At 40.9% G+C, this 22762-nt stretch overlaps 1 protein-coding gene across 8 annotated transcripts in view; it reads left to right on the top strand.

The window, feature by feature from the left end:
* The first annotated feature begins 525 nt into the window (after positions 1 to 525).
* STARD13 (StAR related lipid transfer domain containing 13) overlaps positions 526 to 22762 on the top strand; it is a 285778-nt gene continuing 263541 nt past the window's right edge. The window contains exons 1-3 of one of the 8 annotated variants that reach the window (XM_085579263.1): positions 526 to 690; positions 1294 to 1348; positions 4137 to 4325. The gene's annotated coding sequence lies outside the window, so the exon portion shown is untranslated. Of the gene's footprint in view, positions 691 to 1130; positions 1349 to 4136; positions 4326 to 22762 lie in introns of those variants that run through there. The other 7 variants (XM_085579267.1, XM_085579273.1, XM_085579248.1 and 4 more) reach the window with 7 other exon arrangements.

Here is a 22762-nt window from a genome sequence, read left to right on the forward strand (position 1 = left end):
AAAATGTCCCTTTAGTGAATTACTAATCTACTAAACTAGAAATTAGAAGAAAAATTAATTAAACCAGCTAGTTATTCAGACTAGAGACAGCAGTATTTATTACAGCCCGTCCTCTCTAACCTGCACCCTGGATGCAAAAGTCAGGTTATCTGATCAAGTAAAGCTGCTACTCTGAGTTAAAGCCAGCACTGAGGTTATGAGAGGTGTGAGGAGGGGAAGGCCTTTAGGTCTCTTACTTCAGCTGGAAAAGGCACGGCTTTTGCATTGTGTGTTTACTGGTTTCCCTTCCCAGCGTGTTGTGACTTGCCCTTCCAGGAGTGAAAGCAGACCTACAGATGTTAGTTCATCATGCTCGCCTGTGTACGGTCTGGGCTTTGGCTTGGAGCGCTGCGTTCCGGCTGCGCTCCCCAGAGACCAGGCACGCAGCGCCCTCGGCCCGCTTCTGGGCGAGGGCTGGGAGCGGGGAGCAGGGCGGCGGGGCGTCTGTGCCCCCCATACCATTCCTAAGCGGTGTGCATTTACGTGTCACCCAGTTAAACAGATGCAAGGAGAAAATGACCTCTCTGGCTGACAGGCACAGAGCAGAGCTGTGTGGGGAGCTTGCACGGAACAACCGGGCGGCCGTGGCAGAGGCAGGAGGAGCGGGGAGCCTGTGGTCAGACAGCCCTGCGGAAAGGGAGGAAATCCCAGGTGAGGCTGACCCAAAGGGTTAGGAGCGCTACCAGCTTTCAATGCCCTGGACTTTTCCACAGGCATGGTTTTCCAGGGATAAGGTTTGGAATATAAAACTCTAAATGGGGTTAGAATAGCAACTAAAAGAAAAAGTGAAGAGGCATTAAATATAATGGCAAATGAGATTATTTGTATTAAAACATTAAAGAATAATGCCGGAAGGGCTATGCACAACGCCTGGCCTCAGGCTCTGGTGTCCCTAGGGCAGCAGGAGCAGCGGCACGGAGGTGCTCTGTGTGAGAGCCTCCCGTGGCCGGGCCGGGCCGGGCCGGGCCGGGCTGCGGACACCCGGGCACCGCCGGGGCCGTGGCACCTCCAGCGCGGTGTTTCGGTGACACCCGAGCTCATCTGGCAGCCGCCGTGTCCCGCAGAGCAGATGCTGCCCGTGGCCGTGACCGGCGGGCAGGCAAGCAGCATTCCACATGTGCTCCCGGGTTTCCCGATTGGTGTGCTCCGCCGAAGGGGCTGGTCCTGGAAGTCAGCTCCTGTGCCTGTCACAGATGATATTTTTATGCAAGGAAACAAAACCAGGATATCTGATGGACTGTGTTATCTTTACAGACAGCTTGGAGCTACAGATGCAAGGCAAGAAGTTTTATGCTTGAACTTTGAAACTGTGAGTGGAATTTAAAAACAGTTTTAAATGCCTACTTTTAATTTTTTTTTAAATTTTATTTTATGTGTGCATGTATGTGTGTGTACAACTTTGCATGAAGCATATCTATTTGCATAACTTCGTTATTAAGCAAGCTATTGTGAATTGTCCTAAGATTAAATAATTATTGCTTTGGAAAACTTTGCAAAGTGTTAGCTGCACTTACAGCTGGACTAATATATGTGCACACTGAAGAAGAGAAGGATATTCTTTTCAAGTGAGTGCAATTAATCTAGTTTGAAATTATTTCAAATCATCTTTTCCACTGGCAAATCTGTTTGAGCAGGACTAGGTGAACTGAGGGAGAATCTCCTGGGAGTTATCAGCAAATGTCAGGCTGGTCTGTGTGTCTTTGTTACAGGCACATTTGATGTTTGCTTGTGTATGCAGAGGGATTAGGTAAAAACCTGCTGTTACCATTGTGTGGCACTGCACTTGCTGGATGAAAAATATGTTGGTACCAGGTGTTAGAAAGCTGGCCAATTAATGATGATTGCAGGAAATTAGTTTAAGAGAATATTGTCCATTATTATGCAGATTTACAGAACTAATTCTAACAGATACATTGCACTAGCACAGGGGGATAATTTCTGTAGCTGAAACATTAATAATCTGCTCTTTCTTGAAGAGGAATAATGAAATTAATTTCTGTGGGAGAGCTCTAGGGGTTGATACCCAGATCAGAAGTCCAAACCTGAGCAGGCAGTTTGCCACTCCAGGCTTGTGATATTTTCACTTCCACATGGGAATTTTCCATGATGGTCTAACAGGACCCCTGTCATCCTAGGGTGTTATTTTATATACAATCTTGTGTGAAAAGAGTTACATGCTACAACTTTTAATAATCAAGAAAACATCACTTTGATGTTAGTGCAAGCTGAGATATGTGCTCTAAATTTTTTTTTTTTAATTGTCTTAAATCCTATCTGGATTGTTCCACAGCCCTTTCTAGCTACCCAAAACAAACCAACACATTTCTCAATTTAACATACATTTTCCTTAGTAAGCAGCCATATTTCTCTTCTCTTCTTCACGTTTCTCTTTCTTGGTGTTGTATCAGTTTATAAATCTATATTCTGGTGAGTCCAGGTGAAATCCAAAGGTTAAGTGAAAATTGTGGGTAAGTGGCATGCTACTGCTAAGTGGGTATAGCAGAAACCCCATCCCTGGTGGGTCCATCACCACTCATTTTCCTTCTGGGTGCCTCCAGATCATGCAACAACACAAACAGCATCCAGATGAGGTGTGGGCATACAAGTGCATTTCTGCTGCATTAGTCAGAGCACATGGCATGGGATGATACCAGCTTAGTACAACAGGCGGTGAGGCAATTCAGTCCATTGCCTGCTAAAAAGTAAATGTCAGTATTTCTTAAACAAATGAACTGCTGGAGTAAACCTGTAACTTTTTGCTACTCTTATAACATTGGTTGCAGAGTTTCTGTTACACCACTGGCTTCTCTAAAGTCAGATATACTGTATCATCAAGCCCTGCCGAGAATTAATCTGAATTTATTGGAAATAAGTGATTTATCAGTGATGATAAATTTCCCTTACCTTGATTCCTTTTCTCTATCTTTTGTTGGTCACTACAGCAGGGACAACCTGGGTTTATCCAGCAGAGCAAAACACGGTGTTTTTCCCAAAATTGAATTTGGCACTGATAGAAAAGTGGTCCCACAGAGAAAATATATTTTCAATATATTTTGGGCAGAGAGGCCTTCTTAATTAATGTAGAGGAAATTCTAAATGGAAGAGTCCTGCTCATAGATGTATAATGAATTAGTGTTCTGTGTTGAACAAACTGCAGCATTTTTATTTCAATAATGTTAAAATCAATACATTTTCTTTTCACTTTCTAAACAGCAAATGAGGCTTTAAAGAAAATCTAGGCATATATAGAAATGCATTTCAGCCAGCTGTCCTTTCAATGGTGATAAAGTCCTTAAACTAAAGGGCCTCTATAATCCTTATAATGTAAAATGTTTCTTCTTCATGTCACATAGTTTTGTTCTTCTTGTTCCCTTAATTTGGCAGTATTTTCTCTATTAGATATTGCTGCCTAGATATAATGGGCCAGATTCTCAGCTAGCAAGCATGAATAGAGAATAACTTCATTGAAGTCAATTACATGATCCTGGATTCATTCCAGTGTGACCAGAGTTGAAATGTGGTTCAATATGGGCAGCTGCCATCCCTGCCAGGCTGGATGAGGAGATGATTGAAGAGTTACTGCAGTTGTGTATGGTTCTAGCAGAAGGATGGTCCTGCCAGCTTTCAGTTGTGCTCTCACCTCCAGCTTCTTCCAAAAGCAAAGATTAAATAAAGCAATCTCACTTTTATTCCCCAAACTTCAGCTTTGTGTCTCCAGTCTATGCAAGGTTGAAGCTAAATCCAGCTACATGCCTTCACACCCTGCCTAACCTTTGACAACTATCTCAAGAAAGCAAATGTATGTGTTAGTCTTTATTTTCTTTCCTCCTGCTCAGAACGATTTTAGGATTCCCTAGATAATTTTTATGTTTGTGGTGTTCTGTACTGGTGATGCTATCTTAGGAAGCTTGCTTCTCGCTGTGAAATTGCTGCTCCCTGTGATATTCCTGGAGGCTGCTTCCCCATTCCTGGAGAAAGTTCTGGTTTCCGTCTCTGTTGTGTGATGATAACCACACTGTTCCCATGGCCACCTACCCAGCAAAATAACTCCCAGGTCTTTGTCGTGGAGAGACTAATGGGGCTATTTTGTATTATAGGTGGGGTTTCCTTGCAACCGTTTTGATTTCCCTGTTCTGCACACTAGGACAGTCCAGAGATCCTGCACTACAGAGAGGAGAGGTTTTGTGTGACTCTCTGCCGGCTCTGTCCTATCTCCTGAGATCCATCCCAGAGGCATTAGCTGGCCTTGTTTCAAATGGGAGAGCCAGCTCTGACTGATATTGCTGGTGAGAAACATTCAGTTTATACTTTTCTTGCTGCAGCTAAAGAACTGAATTCTGTGATATCTTTACCAATAGCAATTCATCTCAGCTAGTTAGAAATGCCAAAGCTATGAAAAAAGGTCTGAAGGGGAGAGAGGCCTCTGTGGTGAGGCTGGTTTCCTAGTTACTCTGAAGGGCAAAGAAGAACATGGTATGTTCAGATTCCTTACAAATGCTACCTGCTGTGAGAACTTCCAGGAACACACAAGTCTCTAAACATTCAGTATCACCAAGAAATAAACACAACAATGAAGCCAACAGGCCTGTTCTTCACTGGAGTTTCCCAAGTTCCTAGAGTGAAGTGTGTTCATATCTACCACTGAAGTGGGCATTAGATTAAGCTAAGACTCAGCTGAACTGTAGCTAAAATAGTTTCTTTTGAAGTACTTTTTATCATTACATATCGGATATTTTTGTGCTATGTGGGCACATTCTCAACAACAGAACTCTATTAATAAAATAAACTTAACAAATTCTATCTGTATGGGCACAAGGTTTACCTTGAATAACTTATATGATGTATACTCATAGGATGTATGCAGCCTAATTACAAAATTTTTTATTATTTTTTTTTTAATTATCAGAACTTAGAAGTTATATAAAACCTTACCTTTTATAACTATTTAGTATTATGTAGCATTTTTTTTGCTGATAATAGGTATGCATCAAAGGCTGTTATTTTGGAACAAGTAGTTCTACTAGGAAACTAGAAAAATGTGCCTGATTTTTTTTTTTTCAATTAATATTCTGCTTCCACATATGCATTTGTGAGATGAAGATATTTGTTGTGCAGTTAGTCAACAGGGGTAATGAAAATGATCAAGCAGATGAAGAGATGCTGAGCACAAGCCAAAGAGTCAACAAAGTCAAGGAGGACTGTGGACCTAAAAGATAACACCTTGGTCACAACACTGCTAATATCTCTGTTTTTTCAGGACAGAGAAGTATCACACTATGCTCTCACACTATACTCTCACAAAGCTTTGCAAAACTGGGGCCTTTGAGTCACCTGAGAGAAGCTGTCCAGAAGCAATGTGTGATAGGAAGGGAGTTAAGGGCAAAGGAAAGCACTGTAAAAACAGACTGGTGCTAATACAACACAAATGCTCCTTGAAGCTGAAAATGAGAAAGCACAAAAGCTGTCAAGTGGAAAGATGAAGGTATGAGTAAGAATCATGTACCTCTGATGTTTTTTGCCCTTTGTGCTATGTGTCTCATGCCTTAGGGTAAATGAATAATACTCTGTTTTGAAGACAAATTAAGTTACTTTAATTAATGCATTATGCATTGTTTTGAAGACAAATTAAATTACCTTAATTAAATTGCTGGTTTTATGTTCTCAGGAAAAAAAAAAGCCAAACATAACCAACTGTATTCATATGTCAATGGTAGGGGCAGCTTTTGGGATCACACATGTAATAGGAATGTGGAGGGCTGGAGGGAGGTGCACCATGAGCAACCCAGACCACAGCTCTCTGGGTCTATCCAAAAAAATTAGAGGGATCCCAAACACTGTTGTTCCCAAAACCTTTACAGCCACAACTGGCTTTTTCAACTTTCAAACCCCAGATGCTTTAGTGCCACTGCATTATGTCCTGAAATTACAGGAGTCTGAGTGGCATATCTAGACATCATAAAAAACCCACCTTTTTCAATAGTTTTCTTATCATATAGAACCAGAAATTTATGTGGTTTCTCTCTGTTCCTCTGTGAAAAATGAGCTAAGACCTCTTTCCCTGGCATGTTATTGCAGTGACATAAATAGGTAAGCTAAGTATATTTTAAAGAGGGGGCATTTAATGACTGGTTGTGAAAAAACAAGAGGGACTGACTCTATTATTTTGGAATTTAGCCAAAGGAAAAAAAAAATGAAAGCAATTTAGGATATTGTCTGTCATTGTCTCAAGCTGAAACTTTGAAAATTGCAGTCTGTATCTTTATACCCTGGTATACATCTTTACACCTTTAGATACTTATACTTGTGCTTATGTCTTCATATCTTTATTATCCTGCAGAATTTAGCTCCACCTAATTTTAATTCTTAGAAACAAATGTGGATTTATCTTTTGTGCAAGGTAGGATCATAGCCTTGATGTAAACCAAGAACATGTGTCTCAAAAGAAAATCCAGGCAACTGAAATGGAAAATAATTAAAGGCAACATAAACACCCATGATTTTTAAACACTTTCTAAAGTTTTTATGGATGACTGGAGCAGAGTCTATTTTTGGGCTGAGCAGTGCTGCAAATTCATTAACCTAATAGGAACAGAAATAACATATGATTAAGGTGCCCTGAAACATTCTGTAAACTCTGCTGAGAACTCCCTCCTGTGTTATTTCTGCCTTTGAAATGTTCTGCACCAAAGCACGGCAACAGCACCTGCAGGCAGCTCAGGCTGGGGAGGAAAGATAAGGATGCTCTGCCCCTTGTTGTATCAAGAGAGAAGTATCAGGAAGGAGGATTGTGACTGTATTTGTTGGAATTTGGTAGGGGTTAGGATTTAAACATTGCAAAACTCCATGAGAGCTGTGATGCCAATATAGCATCAGGATATCAGTATCAGCATAGTCTAACGTGCCTAAACACAGACATCATTGTTGAGGATGCCTGTGCTGTTGCTATTTCATCATTTTAATTGCAATAATACCTAGAGGTGAAGCTGTGCTGTGCCAGCTGCACGCAGTGCATGACAGTACAGCTACATGGTGTGTCTGCACTCCACTTATTCTGCTCCACTTACAAAAAAAATACCTGTGACCTCAGCTTTGAGGTGATTTAAGCAACTCTGCCTGGCTGCAGGGAAGAGGTAAGGTATAAAACCCCACCCACTTTTCATGCTAAATCTGAAGCCTCTCTTGAATGCACCAATTTCCAAAGGCCTTTCAACTATTTTCATGGAGGGAAGAGAAGATTTGCTGTCTCTGTTGGATCCTGTTTGCTCACTTGATGTGAGTGTTAATCCCTGCAGGCTAGGGAGCAACAGTACCATGTCGTGCCAGGCCTACAGCCAGCACCCTCACCACTCAGAGCATCTCACAGCCTGCAGAAGGCACAGCCACACCTCCTGCCCACAATACCTTTGATCTTAGCAAGAAGGATCTCAGGTGATGCCCCAGAACTCATTAACAGAATTATAGAATTAATGGAAAAGTATGGAAAAGGTCTCTAAGGTCATTGAGTCCAGCCTTAAACTAGCAATGTCACACCCACCACTAAACCATGCCCCTAAGTGCCACACCCACGTGTGGAGGAAACAGAAGGGGGAACCTTCCTGAAACAGTTTTTCAAGACTGGTGGAAGAGCATTGTGTTGTGTCACAGGCTATGATGCACACAGTTCCTCCATCGCCCCTCCAAGGAATTCAGGCATTAAAACTTCAACACCTTAAATTATGCTGCTAGGGTCGGGAGCTGTGATGCCTTAGGTGGGTATCCAAGCCAGACATGCTAAAGCTCACACAGAATTTCCAAGCAAGTAAGTAAAAATAACATTCCTCTTCATGTTTTTGCTTTCTCCAATCTGACATGGATTAAGCAAACACACAGATAGCAGCAGATGGGGGTGCCAAAGAGAAGGATGTTTTATAGAGATAATTGCACAGCTCACCTCTAGTCATGGCAGTGATTTCAGGTGCTGCCAGTCATTTCAGTGGCTGCTTAGAACTGAAACAGAGGAGCATTCCTCTTGTAGGTCCTCAGTACAGGTTTCTGCAGCACTGAGGTTGGCAGTTTGTGATAGATCTGCTCGTCATTTCTGCTCTTCATTGGCATATGACACCTTGGGATGCATGCACTGTCCTTTCCTTTACATTTTGAAGGTGACTTCTATTTCCCCAAACTTTAATTGCCAAATGCTTTTGAGAAACATCTCCATGGAACTGAGATGCTGCTCCAAATCCTTTGCAAGTGCAAATTAACTAATCTTGCAGAAGTAATTGACAGAAAAGTGATTTCCCTTTGTTATGACAAAGAGTATTGTAGTATGAGAGTAATGACTACAATTTAAGCAGCTATGATTTGTACATTAAAGAGCTCTAGAACTGAATATTGCTCACAATGAAATTTAAATTGCATTTCTTCTGCATCTAGCTGTTTATAAATAACACTGCAGTTACAGCCACAATAGTCATTTTTGTCGCCAATTTCTTGTTGCAACTGACAATAGAAATAAAAGATCTAGCTATCTGATGGCCACTGCAATAAATGGGGGTTAGAATACTTCTTATTAGGCTCAAATTTTGCTAGAAAAGGATAGAAATCCCTAGATACAAGCATAGCATTAAGGGAAAGTGCCTTGAAAATTTAAGCAAACACTTAGCAGCTATCATCTCTTTCTATAGCTAGTAATTAAAAAAAAAAAAACAAACACCAAAACAAACATGTCTTATTGAACTTTGTCATATAAATTGGGATTTTGATACAAATTTTTGGCTTGGACCTAATTCTCAATTTATCTGGAAACCATATTTAGATATGTTTTTTAATAATGCACTGTAGTAGCCCTCAAAACCTGTTGGATCCTGCACACACAAGTACTTGCACCAGTCTGCAACAAACTGTACATCTTTCAGTGATTTGTAATGCACCCTGTTCCTGCATCCTTGGTGCAACAACCCTCTCTGACCATGCACACTGCTGGCATCCTTTATTTACAGTTAGCGTGTGAGACTGATCTTCCCGTGTGTAAGGGAAGGTAAAGACAGTCCTGCTTATGGTTTTGATATTTTTGCAGCTCATCAGCATGTCAGAGCCCACCAGGAGCTCTCTTTGATCCTAGCAGGTCTTCCTAGAGGTTAGAGTTCAAATCCAGCACCTTGATGTGTGTTTTACTATGTGCGGATATGAAATCTCTGTGGGCATTGCTCAGCAGCATCTGAGCAGGTTAAGCTGCTCACGCTGCTGTAGTCACTGTCATGTCCTTGCTGCATTTTATAGATGAGCAGGGGCTGTCCTTTTCCCAGGGATGGTGATGCTGGAGCCACAGGTGGGAGAGGCAGCCCCATTCACAGTGGGAGCAGACTGGTCTCCAGTGCTCTTCCTCCAGCCCAAGTGCCACACACATGTGCCCAGAAACTCTGCTTCTTCGAAATGCTTTCTCTGAGAAATCTTTTCTTTCTATATATATTTTCTTTTGCATATATTTAAAGCTTTTCTTTGTATATATTTAAAATATTTTTGATTGTTCTGCACTTGAGCCATTGCCATCTCATTTCTCACAGTTTTTACAACAGCAATGAGTCTCCAATATGGGGTTTCAAAGAGGAAAAGGGAGTGTTTTGAGGCAGGGCATGGGGTTAATAAAGCCTGCAAAGGAGGTGACACTAAGAAATGCAAAGCAAAGCAAACATGGGCAGTGCTCTATGATGTGTGTTGGCTCAACTAAATAGAAATGAGTATCCATTACGTTTTTATAAACCAGGCAAAAATAATCAGAATTAGAGATAAACTAGCTCGAGTGTGAGTACAAGCTCTGCTGCATGCTCCTCTGTGATAATGGGATAAGTTACAGATATAAAGAACTTTTTTTCTGCAGCATGTGAATTATCTGGCATAGCTGAATATGCAAGATTTTAAGACATACCCTGGTTTTCTAGTGGCCCTCTCGGAGAATGAGTAAAAGATCTGAAAGATCAATAAAAAAAAAAAAAAAGCTAAAATCGCAACAAAGAAGCTTGTGAATAATTTTGTGTATGAGGGACTCTTCTGTGATTTTTTTGCAAGCATCCCTAACATTGTTTTTTGCTCCTCTGATCCTTTCTTACCACTTTGTAACTTTAAAGAGGTACAGATATCACAACTGCCTAATGCCTGAGAAGGAGAAAATAAGCCTCCCTGTGTTGCCAAAAAGCATAAGAACATGAGTAATGGGAAAAATAGTTTTATGTGACAACTGGTGAGGATTTACCTTGAAAAAAGGAATACTCAATCTGAAAACTTACACCTTGAAATTGGTTGTAATTGGAATCCATGATGGTAGAGCAAATTGGAAACCTTTTAAATAGCGGCTAAAATAGTTTTTCTGTTACTGAGATCTGTGTATTAGCTTCAGTCTGAGAATAAATATTTTGAGTCAAGAATTTTTTGATAGAAATCTATAATTACTTTTGCAATATTGCTGGTATCCATCTACTTAGCAAAGACTCTGACTTTATTAGCTATTCAATCATCTGAAATACTCTATTACAAAATGCTTAGGGAGAACAATGTCTCTGCCAGATTCTGCAGCTGTTGGGTTGTGTGTTTAATAACCTGTTATATTTCAAACCCCGTAGAAATTAGTCACTGAAATGTCTCTTCTTTTAATCAACCCCCAGGTTAAAGATATGGTCAAACTAAAGCCTTATTGAACCTAGCTTCACAGAATTTTTGTCCTCCCCTAAGATTTAGATTACCTCAAATTCTCTGTCAGCAATCTCTGTTCCTCAAAAATGTTCAAAAATTTGTTATTTTAAGGTCATGTCCTTGTGCGTATGACAGTTTAGGGAGACTCTGCCCCAATCTCAGCAGGAGCAGGGATGAGGAACTCCTCATGCTGTGCTTCCTGAGCTGTGACACCCACCCTTGATCTGGCTAGCAATCCTATCTGATGATAAACCTCCAAACTGCCAAGAAAATGATGGAAATAAGGCCACACCTGCTAGTGAGGATGCAGCCCTAGTGTAAGTGGGAGTGATTAACTCCCTATCCCTCTCCTTCTTTTTCCATGAGGTTGTCTGCTGGAGGCAGCCTCAAGAAATCTTTCTGTGACCTAGGGGAGTATTATTCTCTGTGCTCTGGCCAGCTCCATGTCTTTTCTCCAAGAGACACTATAGGGGCAAATAACTATGGGAAAGTCTCTGTAAATTTGTCAGGGCTTAGAAAGCATGTAAAAATGCTAGGGACCATGTATCTGGTTCTCCTGGTAGAGCAGCACCCATTTGTAAATCCCACATCTTTTCTGCACTTGAGGTGTCTGTGGCTGACTTAGTTAAGGAGGCCTGTCACTATCTACAACTTATAAAGCCAAGATAGACAAGAAAATACTTCTTTTCTTGGAGGCTTCGAAGAGCTCAAGTCTTGTAGGCCATTGCAGTAAAGAAAGAGAAATACTGGGATCCACAAAAGGGAGGGCAAGTCATGATAGTCGTCATTTAAAATATCAGTTTATAGAACTGAGGAATGAAATGACCTAGTATCTAGTTTGTTCCTCTGACATTCTCTCCTTTGCATTCCTTTGCCGTGAGTTCAGTCTGTATCATCTCCTCCACAACATATCATCACCCTCTGCTGCTGGTCCCCGATGAGGCCAGCTGAAAGGCACGGAACACAAGTGAATCAAACTGCAAACTAAGACTGCTTAGTGGGTTTCTCAAGCATTAGAACTCCAGGGACAAGAGATTTGGCTTACAGTTGGTTAGGAAAGTTTCTGCAGCTGCCTGGAGGTGGGAAAACAAAACCGTGTCATTATTTTTACTTTGTTAATGAGACATCAGGGTGGGTCTCTACAGCTGGAAAGACAAAGGGTAAATGGAAGTCAGGCCTATTGCACACATTCAACAGATGTCTCCCAGCCTTCCTGGAGATGATGGTAATGAGAGCAAATAGTTCCTAGCCTAGCCCATAGTGAAGGCTTTCTATGGCAGGAGGACTTTGCAGCATAGTGACTGGACAGACAGATAGCTTCACAGCCCCGCTTCGCTCAAAACTCACTTAAGGGTTGGGGAGATAAGATGACAACAACAACAAACAAAAAAAACCAACCAAACAAAAAAAAATCCCAAACAAAATCAACAGGTAGAAGTAGTAGAAATGAAAAGTAGAAGGAAGAATGAAAGTGCACATTCACTTAACCATGATCAGATGAGCATGAGTTGCAGGGTACTAAAGAAGTAGGTTTTGAAGATGTTATTTTGAAGATTGTTACTGTGTTAGCTAAGTTAAAAGTTAAAATTTAACAGTATTTAAATATTTTAATTATATAAATAATATAAATATATAAAAGGTTTGTTTAAAATTTACTATGTTAACTTTAAATATAAGGAAAAGGAATCCAGAGAGGCAGGTGTTAGTCTATCATTAACTGGGAAAAGTAAAGAATAGTCAGTCTCATAACTGTAAGTTTTGATAAAAAAGATGAGCTCAGAACAGGGAGACCACAAGTTTGTGTTCATGAGGAGGATAAGAGGATGACACTTTGATCTCCTGAAACCAGGATGCGAAAAGCTGTGTCTTGTATGGATTTAAACAAGGTAGTTCAGAAGATGCCTGAATTTTACAATGAGGATGGAAGGCTGGCCTAACATTGTGAGTATCTGATTTTCACAGAGCAAGATAAAAGCTTTGGAAGCCAGAGAGAGCATCTTTGTGGTGGTGCTTCATGTGTTGCTGCATTGTCACAGCAGTAAAATGAAGGACAAAAATGTCCAAAAATGTTTTAATGGCAGTGCCTCAAATGCTAAGTCAGTAGCCCATTTACATCATCCTGAAGTGCAATCCAAATTACTTAATTACTTTTTTTTATGAAGACTATTGTGCTTATTTTCTGTCACGTAGTGTCCAGCTTTCCCAAGTCTGGTTCCTGTACATTCTCAAAGCTTCTACTTTCTGACTGGACTTACAATTTCTTGAACACTTTTTCTCCTTTTTTTCCTCTGATCACTTTCTGTGGTGGACTCTCTCAGTGCCTAATTCCTGTGTTATCATACTCACTATGGCATATTCTCTGATTTCAAGTTCTTCTTTAAAACACTTCTGGGTAGCTCTCCAGGGAAAATTGTCTCATGTGCTGTTGTCTGTTTCATTTATCCCAAAACATATCCTTGCTCAGGTTCAAGTACATCCGTTTCACATCTCTTTATTTGATGTCACTCCTCAGCCCTTCCTGCTTTTCTCCTTCCTGCTCCATTGTTTTAATTCTCTGTGTTCATCTGATTTACTGTGTCATCTGTGCCAAAGCTATTTGGCCAATTCTCATCCTAATCATGGAAATTTACTCCACAAAGATGGAGTGAGAGCAGTTGTTCTAGTGTTGCCGATACACCAGGACCTGAATCTGGGATTGATTTCTTTCTTGCAATAGCATGCGTGATTTTGGCAATATTGAATAATGAACCTGCTTTCATTTAGAGTACTCAATACCAAATGTAAAATTTAACAATGATAAATTCTGGGAAAAAAAAAAAAATCTCTTTGTATTGTAATTGTCTGTCTACAAACAATGTCATCTGGCAAACAGGAATCATTAGAGAAGTTCCTTACAATGCAGTCATAACTGGGAACAAGATGGATTTTTCCTGATTGTGTAAGCCATTAAACCAATGTGACAGACAGTGTTGCCTTCAGCAGCCTACAGCAGGGAAGACTCTAAAGACTACATTTATTTTGAAAAACTTAAAAATATTTTGAAAGTTCTAATCTCAGGAATAAGGAGGAAGACTAGGAATTGTTGCCTGGAAGTAGTGAAGCTACAGGAAGGAATAGCATAAATCCTTCAGTTCATCAAGGACAAAATATTTTTCCATAAATACACCTTGATTCTCCCTTCATGCTTCTTTTTCACCTGTTATTCAGCTCATTGAAGCTACATTTTCTCCAAGCATCACACTTTGGCTGAAAATACAGCATGGCTTCTTGCCAGATAAAATGGCTTAAAGATATTTCTGTGCTTATTTGATTTGCTATGAATGGACAGAACTTTTGGGTTTTTCACCATCATCTCCTCACATTCCTGCAGCAAATCTTTCCTGTTATGCTCTGGGTCTCCCAAATTCCTTGCCTCTACAGGTTAGGGGACACTGAAAAAATGTGTAACCCTAGAGAGTGATGACAGCTTTTGCAAAGCATGTTGTTGACTTGTACAGATTCAAGCATGGGATGGGATCTGTCAGGGAATTTAGCCATGGGCCCAGAGACTGCCTGGGAAAGCAGTTCCCTGGCCAATGATCCTTGTGTAAGTCTGAGCTGACACACAGGTGATAGTCTCCAGAACTATCAAAATCCCCTGTATGACGTACCCACATAGCTTTCCTTTATGGGACAGATGGATAAAAAGAGAGGAGACATGAGTAAATGTCTCTAGGCATCACTAAAAGGACAAAAAAAAAATGGTTTTGCTGAATCCTGGTTGCCAGCTTGGTGCTCTCAGAACAGCCTGAGGATGGAAAGCACCCATCAACTGTGTGTGCACATTTTCATGCAGCTGCACCTTGGTGAGTGCCTGTGATGTGTGGCTCAGTCCTTTTCCTGGCCATGTCACTGTAAGGAGGTGACGTGGATGAAGGAAATCAGCTTTGAACTGACACAGGTATAACACTGACACATACTAGAAATATTTCAAAGCCATTCAGCACCTCCTCTTTTCTCTGAGCATTTACTTCTTCTGGCCCTTCGTGGTCTCCCTGACCCTTGTCACATGTCTGTGAGCTGCTGCCACTTCATCCCTGAGTTATGCCAGGAGTTATGGATTTGTGCAGTCCTGTTTTATGATGATGATTTATCATTTGTATTAAAGTCATGACTAGAGGCCTCAAGCAAGATCAGGGCTTCACAGTGCAAGTCACTGGAAAACATGTATTAGGAGACAGTCCTGCTCTGAAAAGATCACAAACAAAAGGTTTGTAATGAACTGAAACATGGAGATGTGAAATGCAATACCCAGTGCCTGAGGAAAAGCACCGGGGCAGGGAGCAGCAGCGTTCCTGTCCTCTGGCTCCTGCCTGCCCATGTCCATACACTGCCATCAGGTACTCCACCCCATGTCCTCCTCTCCAGGGGCTGTGAAGGGGCTGGCACCTTCCTGCCTCACCACAACTCTGCCCAGGACACGCATCCCTGCCTCCCCCACTGGGTGCTGCAGTTGCATTGCTCTCATGTTAATCCATCTCCCTTGTTAAGCCAGCATGCCTGTGTTTGCCACTTAATCACATCCCCAAGTGCCACATTTACCTTTTTTTTGGAGCCTTACAGGAATGGTGATATCACCACTTCCCTGGGCAGCCTGTTCCAGTGCTTGATCACCCTTTCAGTGAAGATTTCTTCCCTCATATCAAATCTAAATCTCCCCTGGTGCAATTTGAGGCCATTTCCTCACATCCTGTCATTTGTTATCCTGGGAGAAAAGAGTGTTTTCACCACTGAGCTGATAGCTGTCCCTACCAGCAGTTTTTGGTTGTCACCTCCGAAGCGAGACCAGATGGCTTCATTTCTCTTCAGAGCAAAATAAAACAGGTAACTAAAAATGATTGCATTCTTATGTATACAAATCTAAGATATATTTGGTGCAAGACTGACAGCTGCATCCTATCCCCACTTATGAGGTTTAGATCTCACTTTTGGCTCCATCCAAACACTGCCCTTGCTTTGCAGTACTTAGGGGATAATTGGAGAGTAACATTTTTCCTCCTTTTGTAATTGTTATTGCACTTGGCATTATGACCAGAGCTGTTCTCTGCATATAAAAATGCAGTTCACAGAGCTTAACCTCAAAGATGGGTGTGTGGACGAGCATCAGCCCTGGGCTTATATGAATAATATATTGAACAATGTTTTGAAAATGTTGTAGGCCTAACACTTCTGTAAGTGCAAAACTACATAGAGAAGAAAAACGGGATGCAGGCTTGGTCTGAAGATTTTCAAAGAGGAGGAAGCCAGACTGTGCTTACAAAAAAAACTGGTTATGCCCTTTAGGAAAACAAGGAAGTAAAACCACTGAGAGGTGCTCTGTCTCACACTGCTCATAGGAGCACTAGTGCAGTAGTCAAGAATAGGCACACTGAGATGGCATTAGGGTGACAAGTAGGTAGTAAATTGAGGGGCTCTAGAGGGCTTACAGTGAGGGCTTACAGGAGACTCTGATGCTGGCTAGACTCCAAAGCCTGCTAGAAACAGCAGAAGATGCTGCTCCCAAAGAACCTGGAAATCGTGTCTTGCATCTAAGGGCAATGGAAACATTATCACACTGGCAACGCCACTGCCAAAGTTACGTGGAGGGCAACCTATCCTTCATCAAGCTTTTGTAATGAGGAGCTTGACAGAGAATGGCACAACTTGTAGCTCCAGGCAGATAGTCTGTCTTGCAACATCTGAGCCAACTTTTGGAGCTTTCATGACAGAATGTGCTCACTCCAGCCAATATATCCTCCATCCACTTAATAAGAACCCTGTGACTGTGGCAGGTGGCACCAGGCAGACATTTTCTACCTACCCAATTAATCTTCAGTGTAGCTCGAGGGCGCAGCCAAGACCTGCATCACAAATACATCAAAGAGTGTTTGCAAGACATAGGAACTCCTCTTTTCCTCTCAGAACTAGAGAGGGTCCAGCCTTCCTAGCTCACCTGCATCTTTCCCAGGTGTCCTCCACAATCTGCTCTGTGTGTCTGTCTAATTCCTTTCTTCATAACACACTTCAGCCTATGTTGATTATACCTTCATTATATAGCCACCATATAATGCCACAAGGAGTGGAAACTTCCCCCATAAATATGTTTATAAAGAAATTTTTTTACCACTTAAACCTTTTGCATGGATGCAAATAACATCACAGTAAGAAATCTGTGATCTCATCCCTAGTAGACCTTTGATGCTGTTTAATTCATCTCCATCCTTTTTTTTTTAAATTTTTATTTTCCTTTTTGTTTTGAATTTAGTTTTTATATTTTTTATTCCTTCTATAAAATAGACACAGAAGTGGTGCTGGCCTTCCTCACAGTCAGTCCAACTATCACCCTCATGCCTTGGCAGAGATGTCACATATGTCATGTGCTACTTTATACATTGATCAAGAAGCAGCATCAGCCCAAAATGGATCATCAAACAAATGCACTTTTCAGCCATTTTTATGCTCTGTCTGTGTGAGACAGCTATTGACAATCCAGCAATTCAGGCTAGTTTTCCTTTCCCTTTGTTATCAGAAATATGAGGCTGATCTGAGCTTCTTTAAGGGTGAGATGCAAAGCAAGTAGAAGACACAATTTTATGGCACCAGCCTTTGCTACTTCCACTTCTCAGTGAAAAATAATCTAGTTCTGATGTGGCATGTGGTCTGTAAAGCAACTTGTCATCACGTTCCTTCAGGAAATGTGGTGCAGCTGAGCTGCCAGCGGGTCTCCCCTTCAGTGTCTGAGGCTCAGACACCCAGTCTGCCATGGGAACTCCCTCCTGAAAATAGGAGGGAAATACAGTAAATACAACACCAGCACAAAGAGATTTGGGAGTCAAATCACGGCAATTTAGTTCTGCAAAATGCAGCTCAGACCATCTGTTAGCAGAGTTTGTGATGTCTTCCTGGGTGCTGCACTTCTCTTAGGCAGTTGTTATTTACCAGACAACCTCAGGCTACAGCGTCAGCCAGCGGTGCCTTGCAGGCTGCATCACAGCTCGTTCACCGACTGCAGCAGCACTTTAGGAATAAACATTACACCTGTGAGATGGAGATGTGTTATTAAAGCCATAAAAATAACAACATTGCTCCTAAGTGGAGAAATTTAGTTCAGTGTATATTACTGTTAAATGGCAAAATTACAGTTGTAACAATATGGGGATGTAAATGAAATTGTGTATAACATCGTGTAATCATTAAAATCCATATAAATTTTGCTCACTCAAATTAAACACAAGTGACTACTGCTTGACACCTGAAACATTAGCATAATATTCATGCCATATGGCTGGCATTTTCTGTTTCTTATATGTCACTCTTCATTCTTGTCAGCTGCTCATGAGCACTTGCCAGATAATATCTACACTGTTGCCAAAAACGTCTAACATCTGGTGTGGTACTGGTTAAACACTCTGTAATGTTTCGAACTTTAGTGTTCCCATCTATGCACTAGAAAGCTGGTCCTTGGAGCAGATGTTTAAGCTTTGTTTTTAAATTAACTTCAGTCTGCTTTTGTGTCAGTGGTGTGTTTCTATGCTCCATCATGTTGCTGCCTTCTGTGAGATGAATGTGCTCAACAGCATCCAACCTTAAAATACATCAGCTGTCATGATAAACTCTGTGTTAAAAATGCAGCTCAGACCACCTAGTAGCAGAGTTTGTGATGTCTTCCATTTCCCTCTGTCCATGTGATCCTCCTTGCAACACAGAGATGTGCATCTGCTCAATGACCTAAATGCCACTGGTTCCTGGAGCCCTTCTCTGATTCAGAAATTGGAACAGAGGTTCCTAATGCCCAAATGAGCCTCCCAAGGTATCCAAACCACAAAGGGGCTTAAGGCCCCAGCACTATATGGACATGGTTTAGAGCTATGTCTGCCCCAGCTAGGGATTGGACAGCGAGGTCTGCACTGGCACCCAGGCTTGCACCTGAAGTGGTCTCTAACACCACCCTCAGCTTACAGGATTTGAGGCCACTGAGTGGATGACTGAGAACAGGAGACACATTTTTGCCCCTATAAATACCCCTTAAAACAGTCCTAATGACTAAAACAGGAATTCTCTAATGTCTTCTGCATGGAAATCTGCTCCTGCTGAAATCCATATAGTTGGATGATTTACATAATGAGATTAATGATGAGACAGGCACATGAATGCTGTTGAATTAAACAAACATCCAATTTCATAAACAATCTGGTTTTGTGGATAGGACATGCATTTCCCTTGGGGCTGTAAGCTTAAAAGTCTCATTTACACCTCTGGAAAAGAGGAGTCCTTGTTTTTTTGCTTTGCTCTTCTTTTAATGGAGAAAGGAGTTATCTTACCTTTTGCTCCTTCAGGTTCTCTTCCAATTGAAGGCACTTCCCATTTAAAACACTGGGTTGAATTTTGAGACACTGTGATTAAGGACATTTATTGAGAAGGTGCTAGGACATTCTTAAGTGCCCAGATGGCTTTGTATGAATAAAAATGGAGAAAAATAGAGTGCTGGAGAGATGTGACCTCTGACCCACAAGAACTGGATGGTTTTACCCTGCTGGGCCGCTTTACTTCATAAAGACAATGACCTGAGGCATTTCTTTTTTACATTGAGGCATTTTAATTTGGGCTACCCTTTGACACAGGCCATCCTTTCTGAGCCCCAGCTTCCCTGTTCTGGCTGCCATACCGGCATACAACAAAAAAGTGACAGCTGAGTGTATAAGCTTCCCATCTAACACAAGGCAATAGACAGAGGTATGAGCAGGCAGAGAGTGTGGGTAAATGTATAAGTTCATGCTATAAGCAGTGTTGTTAGCATGCTATCACCAGCATCAGTGATTTTTGCCATACACTCATTTTTGCCATGTGGGATGCATAAACACTGGATATTCAGGCTATGGCTCATGCCTCTCATTCTTCTCTTCCTGCATGTGCAGACCTGCTCAAATGGAAGAAGGGCTGGCAGAAGACTTCTGCACTACATATATCAAAAAGTAGATTTTCACAATTTTTATTCTTTGCAGACATTTCTGCTGCTATAATGTATCCCCGGAAATTACCCATCTTGGATAATGGATGGAATTAGATTAGAAACAAGACAAGATGCAATGATTCACTGAGGATTACTTGGATAAACTGGTAAAATGGGGTCTGCAGCTGGGCCTGTCAGCACCTGGTTTGTGTACACACAGAGGAATCACAGAGGATTTTATCCTTGGCATTAGCTGTAATAGGATAAACGTATTTTCTGTTTATTGTAATACAGTCTTTTATCTACATTAAAAATCATTACTGAGACATTCTCTATCACATAGCAGCTCTTATCACTTACTCCAATAAGGTGTTATCCATGTGAAGTCCCAAAGTTGAAAAAAACTATGATAAAAACAAAAATTCATCTTTGATGAGGAATAAAGACTTTACCTTAGGGCAGAGAACTGCATCAGGCTGCTCCTCAAGTCTACTCTGGGATCCAGGGTAGGAGCAAATGTCAGCCTACTCATTTCTTCATGCAGGCTCAGCTCTTTTCCTAAGGAAAAGCTTTTCCTCACACCAAAGTTTGCAAGCTCATTCCTGAAGTAGATAACCATGAGGGACAGTCTTAATTCAGGTGCTTGGTGTATCCCTTAAAATAATTTTCTACTTCTTTAAGCATTTGGACACTGCTGGAAGTCAGGCTATCAAGACCATGCAAAAGGCATTATAGAGCTGAGAACAGCTGGGATGCTGTTAGGAGGACACTGCCCTGCTTTTCCTCTCACCCCTACTTACTTGTGAATATGCTCATTGACATGTCAAGGGTTTGAATTCAGAGGTAGGGAGCAAAAGTGAAAAACTTCTGCTAATGGATGTTCATGCTGGATTTTAAATTTTTTTGTCCATAGAATTGGTAAATATTTTATTTTACACACAGTAATTGACACTACAGATTTGGCACAATTCTGAACTCCTGAAACTGAATATGTTGGTTATCAAACTATGATGTTCTGCTGCACAAAGATGACTAAAAAGAATGACATAAGTAGATGTTCCTGGAGGCAAAACATGTAGTACAGTGCAGTTCATTACTTAGTAATGTCGCACACAAATGTGATTGTAATCCATCATTTTTACCACCGCCTTGAACATTGTTATAGCCAACTTGTAGGGTCATCCAAGTACCTCTATGACCTAGGCAGTAAGTTCTTTTCAGCTCAGGCCATTGCAAATCCAGCATTTGCAGTGTTCCATTTATGTTGTTTAGTATATGAATGTGAATCATTTGATGAAAATAATTTCAGTGCAAAGGCAATCAGGTGATGTCTGTGACTGAGTGTCAGACAACAGGTTGGGAAATCGGTTTTGCATTTTTTTCTGTTGATAAATTTAGCTATGTGACTCTTTTTTAATGATTCTTTTACATCTCTGTATGGATATAAGATACATTAACAGAAATGTTAATTTCTGTTAACTCAACCCCTGCCCTGTATATCCTTCCTACATGTACTTAAAGCATTTGATTTCTCCCATTCTTTTCAGCAGCCTAATCAGGTTCACAATCAGAAGCATGTAATATTTACAGGGCAAGGCTCTCATTCCTTGCAAGACTGCCAAAGAAAGGCAATGCTGAGCATGGTGGTTGCAACACAAAGCTGCTAAATGTTTCTGTTATGTGCTGCTCAGGGCACCAAAGCCGTGTGGATGGACCAGCACCCCACATATCCCACAGAGGCTGCCCCACAAGTCTGAGGTTAGATGGCACTGGATGCCCATTGTGCAAAACCAACCACGTGTATTTAAATTCAACTTAGCCTGTAAAGTGAAGTACTAAGAAAAAATAATAAGAAAAATATTCTTTCATTTCTGATTTTATTCCTTTCCTTCTCTGCTATTTTACTACAGCATGTCAATGCCTTCTGCTGACATGGGAATCAGTAGAAGTAGCCAAGATTTTGTGCACTGTAGAGGGGGCACTGTGCTCTGGTTTAGGGAATCAATCTTCTTTTCATTGGGAGTATTTCTAACACCTGAGTATTTCTAAGACCTATATCTAGAGAGGATGAAAGGATGAAATAATTGTCTGTATCAAGCCTAATTTTTATCATGGACTTTATCAAAACTTTTGTTGAGATATTTTAGTGTTTTATTTCTCAGAACTCCTCATGAGACTGGCATACTTCCTCCAGCTTCACAATGTCAGAAGCAGCAACTAAAAAGAAAGTCAGTCAAACACAAATAACTCACTGTTAAGAAAATTCAGGGTTTTTTTCCCCAATACTTCTCTAAGATCTATTTTGCTGAATTTTAATGCAGGAAAACTGCTGTTGTCTATTTAAATTTCTTAACTAACATTTAAGGTTTTCACTTGGCTGACACTTCTTAGCCTTGCATTAATCTTGGGATTGTTTCACAAGAGACCCAGGGAACACCCACTGATAACAATGTCAAACATTCAATGTATTTACTGAACGTTTCCACTTGCTTGATCATTAAGGCATGCCTTGGGTATGAGGTCACCGATGTTGTGTAAGTGTAGAATTTATGGGGTGATTTGAACTATAGGGGAGTCCTGACATGTTTTTGGCAAATACTGTCAGATACCATGGACTGATGCCACTCAGAATTGTAGCTCTGGGATATGATCAGGTTCTAGCATGAACATTTTGCATTAAAATTCAAATCTTCTGATTGCAGAGAAGTTGGGAAAAAAGGTTATTTGAACAGACCATACATACACAGGAGAAACCTTTTGCTAGAACACATTTTCTTGTCTGTTAAAACAGATTAATTAAACATTAAATCTTTTTAGAAACAAAAATCAAAATGTAGTTTTAGAAAATCAGAGGAGAAAGATTTACATCAATGCAGCATACAATTGTGCTGTCCTTTTTAATCCTTCAAGCTGGAGAGAGCAGCAAAGCACTAAGAAGGTGCAGTGAGACAGATTCAGCAGCAGCTTGGGCTGTAGCCAAGTCTGGTCGTCCTAAACCAGGTTTGCCAAAGGCAGGAGCCTTGCAGTGCCTGTTCCTGCCCTGTTTAAAGCTCATTTAAATAATGAAAAAAAATCTTCAGTTGGGTATTA

Source organism: Lonchura striata, chromosome 1, assembly GCF_050655825.1.
Source record: "Lonchura striata isolate lonStrDom1 chromosome 1, ASM5065582v1, whole genome shotgun sequence".
NCBI classification, from domain to species: Eukaryota; Metazoa; Chordata; class Aves; order Passeriformes; family Estrildidae; genus Lonchura; species Lonchura striata.